The sequence below is a fragment of the Electrona antarctica genome, assembly GCF_951216825.1.
Source record: "Electrona antarctica genome assembly, chromosome: 14".
In the NCBI taxonomy this organism is placed as follows: domain Eukaryota; kingdom Metazoa; phylum Chordata; class Actinopteri; order Myctophiformes; family Myctophidae; genus Electrona; species Electrona antarctica.
Window position 1 is genome coordinate 19464197 of NC_136795.1, and position 10757 is coordinate 19474953.

Sequence of the window (10757 nt, forward strand, 5' to 3'; positions counted from 1 at the left end):
AACAATAAATGGATATTGCAATAAGAAAACATATCTCTGTGTTGTTTTGAATTGTAATACTTTGTTTGGTATGAAGATTCACTGTATTTGTGTTTTATTTATACATGTGCTCTAAAGAAAACCTAATATTCTAGATTAATTGCATAAAGTGATATTTAAAAAAAAGTTTTAATCTAGAATAGATGATTATGGCATATAGCTCATGAAATCAGAAATCTAGTATGTCAAACTTTTAGAATAAGACCACTCAAAAGATAATTTATAATACAGAAATGTGACCATCATAGAAGTATGTCTGGGCTACATTTGAACAATTTACTTCATCAATGTGGCGTGTCCTACCTGTGGCACTGTTGAGATGTTATGGAAGCATATTGACCATGATACTGACATGACACTGACCATGGCACTGACCATGATACTGACCATGATACTGCCATGGTACTGGCCATGACACTGACCATGATACTGACCATGATACTGCCATGGTACTGGCCATGATACTGACCATGATACTGACCATGACACTGACCATGATACTGACCATGATACTGACCATGGCACTGACCATGGTACTGACCATGATACTGCCACGGTACTGGCCATGATACTGACATGATGATACTGACCATGATACTGACATGATGATACTGACATGATACTGACCAATACTGACCATGACACTGACCATGATACTGACATGATACTGACCAATACTGACCATGGTACTGACCATGATACTGTCCATGACACTGACCATGACCATGATACTGACCATGCCACTGACCATGACACTGACCATGATACTGACCATGATACTGACCAAGTACCATATATCTTATGTACCAAAGTATAAAGTGACACTGGCCACCACACACAAAGCACTATTATATTTGAGGTGTGGACTCTGCCATCATCTTGAGCTATAGAGCAACTTTGTATAATCTGCAGTGCTTGGTGTGGATAGTCCATGTTACCCTTCATTCTGTAATATCCCGTAGTTACCCGTTATTTGTTCTGGAAAGTACAGAAGGTGTACATGAAATCTTCCTGAACCTTCCTTCCAAGACAAGTTAATTTAGACTGGACAAACATGGAGCTGGAGAGCTTTTTAATTTTCAGATATGGGGGAACCAGCTGTGAGTTGACAAAGACAATGTGTGTGTGTGTGTGTGTGTGTGTGTGTGTGTGTGTGTGTGTGTGTGTGTGTGTGTGTGTGTGTGTGTGTGTGTGTGTGTGTGTGTGTGTGTGTGTGTGTGTGTGTGTGTGTGTGTGTGTGTGTGTGTGTGTGTGTGTGTGTGTGTGTGTGTGTGTGTGTGTGTGTGTGTGTGTGTGTTTTGGAGCATCCACATGTCATTCCCTCACACCAGGATCTTGGCCATGATGATGGTGGTGAGTGTGGCCAGGGTCAGAGGATGCAGGGTAGCCACCCTGCCTGTGGGTAGTCCTGTGGGTAGTCCTGTGGGTAGTCTGCCGGCTGCATTAGCATTACAGAGGTTAGTCTCACAGCATGTTGTGTTCAGCTGGTAGATCTTAGACTTGGTACCGGGGAAGTTCACCGTCTCCGTCTTGTTGCATTTGGTCTTTTGTAGGCACCCCTTCAAGCTGATGTCTACGACTCCGGCTGTAGAGTGGGAGGAACAGTAGGCCAACAGTAAATACAGGACACACTCACCATCCATCCACCGTCTACCCACCAGGCAGTTTGCATGCCCAAAATAGGCATGACCTCCAGGTTGAAAGTACAGAAAATACACACCAAAAGTGAATATAGCAGTAAATATGATTGGATCAGATTGGCAAAGACACAGACTCAGAAGACATGCTTGAGTGAGAAATCAAACGTCAAAACAAACATAGTTTGTTTCAGTTTATTTACTATGTGCAGTGCTGAAGTTCTGACAGACTTTGTTTTTAGTCCATCTATTCATTTCATGGGCATGTGTCAAAGTCTTTGCACACGGCACAAACTGCACATAAGTGTTTAGGGGCATTACCAAACGGCCATGCCCCTCCAATTTATGATCATGCAGATCATACAGATTTGGATGTTAAACATATTTTTTTTATTACGAGGCCCATTGAGTCAGCCTATTAATAACAGAATAAATGAAAACCTCTGTAATCAAAACATGAACGATAAACCGCCAGTATGTGATGGATATACACAGACAACCATATCATGGAACACAGGGAAGGTTCTTCCTGTTGTCTAGTGCTTCCTACTGCATGGTGATTCCCTGTCGCCAGGTAACCGTTACTATAAGCAGCTGTCGACGAGGCCTTTTATCAGAACCTTACCTGCTTTTCCAACAGCACTGTAGCAAACGTCACTGCCTGTACATGTCTGGTTTATGATCGCTGTGATGTCGCTGCACAGGTCATCATGGCCAATGCCACATTTGTAGCACTCCATGGCATGTACTGTGTGAGACACACACACACACACACACACACACACACACACACACACACACACACACACACACACACACACACACACACACACACACAGAGTTGTTGTTGTTGTTATATTAGAAGAACAGTGATTCAACAATATCACACACATTTGTGATGATGATATGTTTCCAGGGTGACCTGTTTGCAGTGGTGTAAAGTAACTAAGTCCTGGACTTAAGTAAAATGTTGCTGGCTCCATTTGAGTCCGGGCCCCCCTAAGGGAGACAAAATGCCCCCCGGTCCTCGCCGCTGGGTCAAAACACGTCATTGGGGGCTGCGGTGGCGATCGGTGGGCCCCGGTTGGCCAGTCGGCCTCCCATTCGCCATCATTTCTCTTTCTTTCCTTCTTTTTTTCATTGTTGGCATCCAGGGAGTGTGTGCTGGAGATTAGCTACACGGACAGATAGATGGACGGACGGACGGACACACGAACGGAGTGCAAAACATACTCTCCCCATGCCTTTTTATTGTGGAGACAATAAAAACAAATGTAGAAGCACATTGTGGACCAACAAGGCAATAACCAATAAGGCAGTCAGGTCATTTAGATCTCATGTGACTGTACACAGTGGAGAGATGATAAGAACCAGGATGCAGAGTTTACCAGCCAGCAGTCAGAGTACATAACATTGTGCCTAGCGGTACCAGGACGTCTTATGAATCACCTAAGTGCCAGCCTCAGCAGGCACGTGCAGAGGGGGGGGGGGGGGGGGGGGGGGGGCTAGGGGGGCTTGAGCACCTGCCCTTTTTTTTAGGGAAAGGGCAAAACAACTTTTTATTTATTTTAATTTGCCACATAAGGAGATGTGTGTGTGTGTGTGTGTGTGTGTGTGGGGGGGGGGGGGGGGTGGTGTGGGGGCCCAATACGAGCTTATGTGGGGGGGCCAATAAGGGCTTGTGGGGGGCCAATAAGGGCTTGTGTGGGGGGAAAACAAGGGCTTGTGTGGGGGACCAATAAGGGCTTATGTGGGGGGCAAATAAGGGCTTGTGTGGGGGGCCAATAAGGGCTTATGTGGGGGCCAAAAAGGGCTTATGTGGGGGGCAAATAAGGGCTTGTGTGGGGGGCCAATAAGGGTTTGTGTGGGGGGGCAATAAGGGCTTGTGTGGGGGGCAAATAAGGGCTTGTGTGGGGGGCAAATAAGGGCTTGTGGGGGGGGCAAATAAGGGCTTATGTGGGAGGCCAATAAGGGCTTGTGTGTGGGACCAATAAGGGCTTGTGTGGGGGGCCAATAAGTGCCATTGGCCCTTCAAGACGAACATTTGACAAGTAATGATAAATGCCACTATCATAATAAATTATCTTTTAATCTGCCATCAGTCAGTTTTAGTTTCAGACTAATGAGAACATATTGCTTATTTTACTGTCCAATGACATGAAATGGCACAAGGGAAGCACTCCACAAAAAGACCACCCCCAAAAATCGGCGTGCGCTACGCGCGCCCACACATGTGCCCTTTTTTGGAGTTTGAGCCCCTGCCCCCCTAGTGCTCTCTGCACGGCCCTGAGCCTCAGTGACGCCCATTGCAAACTGTGTTGTGTTATCTGTCCTGTCACACATGTCACACACACTCAGTCACCTTCAAAGCTGAAAATAGGGGCATTAGATCACTCTTTAAATACGTCTAATCGTAATAACATCAGGAAAAAGTTAAACATTATCAGGGCGAGGGTTTTCATTGAGCAAATCTCTGCTACTTATTTGGATGAAGACCAAAAATACCCTACCTTGCCTTATTATACCTAAACTCTTTGGGCATTTTTGCTGTGAGCTTGTAAAAATGTTTTTCAAAATAGTAAAACATTCCTAAAAGGTTTATGTAGCCTATTCCCTTTAATGTTATATTATATTATATATACAGAAAGAGGCAATCTCACACCTTATTTTACAATGTTTTACTGATAGCTAAAGATGCCCTTAATATTGTGGGGTATAGAGCACCGAAGTCCTGACGTCACTTTCAGTAGAGGGCACCAACACACAGGTTTATAGGTTTTTTATTTGTATTGAAATCTCCATAGGGCGATTTTATGTCGCTTCATATAAGAACTGTGTTTGAAAAATAAACCGATCACCCCGGCCTTTTCACTCATATGGATATGAAGCATCGACTGAAGGTGGAAATGTACAAATATACCCAAAGAGTAACAAAATAAGCGTTAGAAACGAGCCAAACAACCCAGAGACTACATTTCCGGGTAGGCTGCTTCTGCCCGCAGCCCGTCGCACAACAGAAACTGAACGTTAATTACGTTTATTTTTATTGTATTGATATATAATGTATCGTGGTTAGTACGAGTCGAGTCACCACCAGCTGAGCTTACGTCAACGAGGAATCTCAGGAACGCAATATGTTGACAGCTGGGCGTGACGTATATGCTCAGCGACATTGCATTCATATGTAGTTTCAAGGCTTTTGCGGTCACATTAATTCCATTTTCTCTAGAAACTGGCTGTATCAAATATGAATGGACATCATTAACGACGCACAGCCACTCCCCTGACAGAAACGCCGGGGTGGTCGGTTTATTTTTCAAACACAGTTCTTATATGAAGCGACATAAAATCGCCCTATGGAGATTTCAATACAAATAAAAAACCTATAAACCTGTGTGTTGGTGCCCTCTACTGAAGGTGACGTCAGACTTCGGTGCTCTATTCAGAAAAGTAAAACCTTTCGGTCAAATTAAAAAAAAAAAAAAAAAGTCCAAATCGTACCGGTTTCGTGGAATGACTCATATGCAATTCACACTCCACTCATGAACAACTAAACAATACACCCTCCACCTTCAAAACCGCCCTCAAAACCCGCCTCTTCAATAGTGCTTTCCCTAGCTAACTCTTTTCACTGTTTTAATGTTTTTTCCTTAGCTTAGCTTTAGTGTTTTTTCCCCTAATAAAGTTTTTATTTTTGTTGCTTCCTCTTGCCCCCCATGTAAAGCGTCTTTGGGTACTCAGAAAATCGATATAAGTTTGAGATATTATTATTTCTTATTACTCTAATAATAACACAATAATGCTTCATGGATGCATTAAAACAAAATTAACCTAACTTCAACTTGCTTGACAGAAGCCGTTTATCTTAATGTCTTAAACAGCTACAGGTATACTGATAACGGCACGGGCACCTTGCACTGCAGCTCTCACTGGAAATCAGAACACGGGTCCTGGCTCTGTATAAATAGGCCATGCTTGTAGCTTTGAGCAGACTGGAATCTGAAAGACATAAACTACAAAGAAACTAGATATTCTAGAATGTTTTTGTTTCTAAACTAGTGATTGATTGATTGATTGATTTATTAACAGTTTGCAGAATTACAGTACATTTCAAGTACAACTCAATACAAAAACTGTTAACAGTGAGTGGACGACACCATAAAGCTTATAGGGCCCACCATTTTCAATTCATCAAAACATTTAGAGACGTACGAATATACACAACTATATAGTCAAATATAGTAGTGTTTAGCATAATATTCTTTTAAACCTGAAAGCATCAACTAAATCACCTATATAAAGTGGGTTAAGAATAACCTCAATAGCCTAAACAGAGACCAATATTGATTGGTGTTGATTGATTCTGAAATCTGTCTGTAGGCCTACTAATCAATAAAAAGCAGTCCAACTGCAAAAATGCCCAGGATAATTCTGTTCATTTTGAAGAATGTGGTGGGGGTTTGCGGAAGTCGTGAAGAAATCTAAAGTGTTGCGCCTGATCCCCTAGAACTCTGATCACACTGTGAACAAACTTTTCCACCATCCCACAATTTATAGTCTCACATCTCTCTGATAGTGATGAAATGTCTCCGTCACCCAGGGCAGGGCCAGAGAGAATTTCGGGAAATGTCCACACCCTTATTTACAGTTTGCCCTGTGTTCATATACAGGTACATATACTTTATGACAGTTGTTTTTGTCATTGCATTTCATTTCATATTTATTTATTTCAATTCAGCTATGGTTTTACATGATTATATTCATTTTACCTTGTACTTTTTTTCTTTTTACATTATTTGTTTACAAACATTGGGACTGGGCGCACGGGTGACTGTTTCATGTAATCAATTCCCAACAGATCTCCAAACCTGTTGTTTTGGGGAGCGCTGGTTTCAGTCCATTCAACCTCCTCTTGTGAGTTGGCTAGTGAGGTGCACCCTAGGAGACATTTATACTTCAAAGCCCAACAGTATTGCGCACAGAGAACAGCTGATATACAAGCTCAGCGGGTCAACTTTGGGAGTGCCTGAGGGCACTCCCAAAGTGGGGGGGAGGCGGGGCTGGGGAGCACCCACTGACGTTTTAAGAACCTGCCGCCCCTGTACAAGCTCACATCGCATCGCAGATGCGACTGTTGTGAGCGTAGAGGTCTGCGTGCGCGACACCATCGCGGGACGAAGCATAAATTATACTTGATGGACTGCAGGTGCGCGTGCAGCCGTGCACAAATAGGCTCTGCTGCCGTGTTCATGAGCGCACCTCCCGTTCTTATGACAGCGACTGGAGAATAAGCCTATCTCACAGAATTTCCCCGCCCCCCTAAATACGCCCCCTTTCGGGGTTAGTGGTGATAGCGTGACGTCACTCCATAGACACTACATGTTAACCGAGGTAATTTAAGAAGTCTACAACTTTTGTTTTCTCAAGGTAAGGTTTGTTCTATCTGTTCGACCTGATTTACCATCTTGTTTGCTTCATAATAATATTGGTCTGTCACATTTTTACATTAGAAAATGTACTTAGATTCTCCAGAGAAAAAAACGTGTAAATGCTCATGTTAAAGACACCACTATTTACCGGAAGTGGGCGTGGAAAGCGGGCTGTGAGATAGGCCTATTGCTATTATTGTTCAAACACAACAGAAACCAAGGATTATATATTTCAAGGGCGAGAGATCACAATAAAAATCCTAATCATTCTTCCTCCACACTGGGAGAAAAACAGCATCTGAAAGTTTGATGGGGTATTTTTTACACGTGAGTGCAGTTAGAACTTTTCCATTGCATCTTATGAGAGGTGGTGTTCTTCTGCTGCCTTTATGCGCGCGCATGCTGTTTCTTATCAGTGTGACGTCGTCTGATAAGGCGTCTAGGGGCGCGTTCGGAATTACCGCACCGGAGTGCACTCTCCTATTAGTTTGCATTGCACAGTGCGCTCAGTGCGCTATTTCCGAACGCGCCCTATATATCGAATATCGTTGATGCTCTGCTACCAATTAACCGTTCATTTTACTTCATCATGATTACATCAAATAAAAAGGAGAGAAAACAAACAACAAACCAAAAAAAAAAATACAAGAGCACAACATGAGAACAAAACAAAGATGAGAGAACGAAAGAAAAATGAAATCTAACCTTCTAATTCATAATTTAACATTTTTTCCCTTTTTGAACATTTTCTTAAGCTGAAACACTGTTGTACAACTCTTCAACTCCTGGTTTTGAGAATTCCATAACTTTATAGGCCTACCTGTAACAGAAGTGCACATTTCAATGGTCCTCATCCTCTGAGCTAAACTCAAATAACTTCTGTAACTGTATTGGTAATGATCTGTTTTTCACTCTGAACACAACTAATAATGTTCGTAATTCAACTAAATCCATGATTTTCAGAAAGCCTGCTAACATAAAAAGCCTATTGGTGTGTGCTCTGAAATATTCTTTATAAATAATTCTTAATGCTCTATTTTGTAACATAATCAAAGAGTGGTTCTCAACCAGTGGTCCAGGGACCACCAGTGGTCCTTGAAGGGGTTCCAGGTGGTCCCCAGCTAAATGATGGAGAGTTGGTAACCATGTGGACCCTTATCTTTAACTCGTGAGTGTAAAATGAAACCAAATGGACACTTACGGGTCCATTTTACACTCTCAAGAGTTATTATTATTGAAAATATGCATTACTTAAGTTAATTTACAAGAAGTCTACACTGTCTATTAGACAATGTAGAATAATTGTTATTTTGATCAATGTTTGCCTGTTATCTCTCCTTTCAGGCCCGTTGAGTACCGCTGTGTTCTGTATGAATGGCAGCTCGAGGGTGACAAACGGTGCATGTGAGTACCAGGACACTATTAATAGAAGATTTGTGAAGCTACTAAAATACCTGCATTAGAATGAAGACAACTATAGATTACCATTCTAGCTGCATTTTACTGTGGGAGGGGTGGGGGAAATGGAGAACAGGGGGCATCTATGAAACAATTCAAGGCCAACATGTATATGTTGGGAAAGGATTATAGGCTGATTCAGGGTACATGTGTTTTGGTCTGGATTTCTCCTTTAACTACTAAATAACTGGCTCATCATTCACAGCTCTATACTCTATAAAATAACAAAGGAGAATTCAACAACATCAGCGATTGGGATTTGACATGCCTGAGCAATGAGGTAATGAGATTGAACATTGTTCCCCCATGATAAGTGTCTAATGACATTGCAAAACATGTGCTGTTGCTTACTTACCTGTTTTACAATACACATACAGAATCAGATGCTCTTATCCAGATTGACTTGGTGCAATTTCTATCATTCAGTTGTTTAAAATGTTACTTGTAGCAATCATTATTAGGCTTGTCTTATTTAGTAGCCTACTGTATATGTGTGTATATATGTACACATTAGTAGACACTTATTAGTTTTGCATGTAGTGATATATGATGAAAATAATTATATGACAGCATACATGTTGCATTGGGATGTGACTTATTGCATTCACATTTGAGTTGTTTTCGTCATATCAGAAGGGACTTATCAGCTAAAACTGCACAACTGTACATGCATGCTATGATTTTCTCACACCTAGCATACAGCGTTACAACATGGTCACAATCCTCTAAAACTGTCTTACAACCAATAACATCAATATACAAACAGGCTATAAAAATCATGGATCTAAAACCGATGAGACGGCACCTTTGTGGTATCCTAAAAAAACACAACCTTTTTACGTTTGACAATTTTGTGTTTTTTTCTACTACCAAATTGTTTTTTAAATGTTTACATGGTCATGTTTCACCTTTGTTCTCTGGACTGGTTGATAGACTTCCGACCACTGGTAGAGCAACCACACGAGCCTCAACAAGTGGTAACTGTATTGTTCCTAGGTGTAACAACTCATTCGGACAGTCTGCCTTCTCAGTAAAGGGAGCAAACTTATGGAACTCTTTGCCTACGGCTCTAAAACTAGAGTCTGATGGTAACGTGTTCTACAGAGGACTCAAACTATGGTTGAAATCAAATCAACTGTGTTCACATGTATAGCTTCTGACTGGTTATTAGAATGATTATGTTTACTTTTGTATTAGAGATTATGTAACGGATTTTGTAATTGTGCTGTAAATATTATTAGAATGTATAATCTTTTGTACTTGATTGGGTGTTTTTTAAACTATAGTGTCCCTGTAGTTTTTAGAAAAGTCTCCTGTGGACAAGTGGTGAAAATTAGCACATGTGCTAACACACTGTAAATGATGCATCTACTAATTGTACAACTGTGCAATGAGCAATGTGATTGTTATGTCCATATCAAATAAATAAACATAAACATAAACATAAGCATCAGTAAGGGGCTAAATGGTATTTTGTCTATGGTGCCAAATCCACAAATAGGCCTACAACATTTTTACATTTCATCTTCGTATGCCAGTTCATATTTTGGTACTTACCTTTTAACAATCCGCTGTCTCTCCCCCGGTATTCATTCATTAATTCTTTCTTTCTTTCTTTCTTTCTTTCTTTCTTTCTTTCCTTTCTGCAACACAGAGAAATAAACAAACATTGACTTCATTGATTTCTTACTAAACAGAATCTGCATCTATCAGTAAGATGTACTTCACCTTCTCTAAATACAAATTATTGTGGTGTTGTAGACAATGTAGACTCAGGAATATCGCCTGGACAATAATGCAATTGCAGGATTAATCCAGAAGATGGCGACACACAGCAGGCATTACTCTTTAATGGAGTACTTTGATTCCATTTGTACACTCAGAGTTATAACCACATAAGGGTGCATTTGGTTCCTAACTATCCATAATTTATCTGGGTGTGTACTCATCATGCAGAATGTCCCGTTGCATAAGTTTTCAAATAAATACTCCAGTAAGTACCATTATAATTTACCTAAATTAAATTAAATTAAGTACCTAAAATTGTACTTAGTTACTTTATGCCACTGCACAAAATGACGGTACCATGACAGTGGACAATGAGAGTGTCCAATAGGCTACTTATTGCCACAGGCAATGAGAGACACCTGCAATAATGCTCAAAAAGCACTTTACTCGAGACTGAATTTCATCT

The 10757-nt window shown here is 41.1% G+C and overlaps 1 long non-coding RNA gene across 1 annotated transcript; it reads right to left on the reverse strand.

The window, feature by feature from the left end:
- Positions 1–1346: 1346 nt before the first annotated feature.
- LOC306936765 lies at positions 1347–10201 on the reverse strand. Its single transcript, XR_013791531.1, has 3 exons — positions 10121–10201; positions 2302–2424; positions 1347–1624 (listed from the first exon to the last, which is right to left on the reverse strand). It is a non-coding gene; the product is annotated as an uncharacterized lncRNA (long non-coding RNA).
- Positions 10202–10757: the final 556 nt, after the last annotated feature.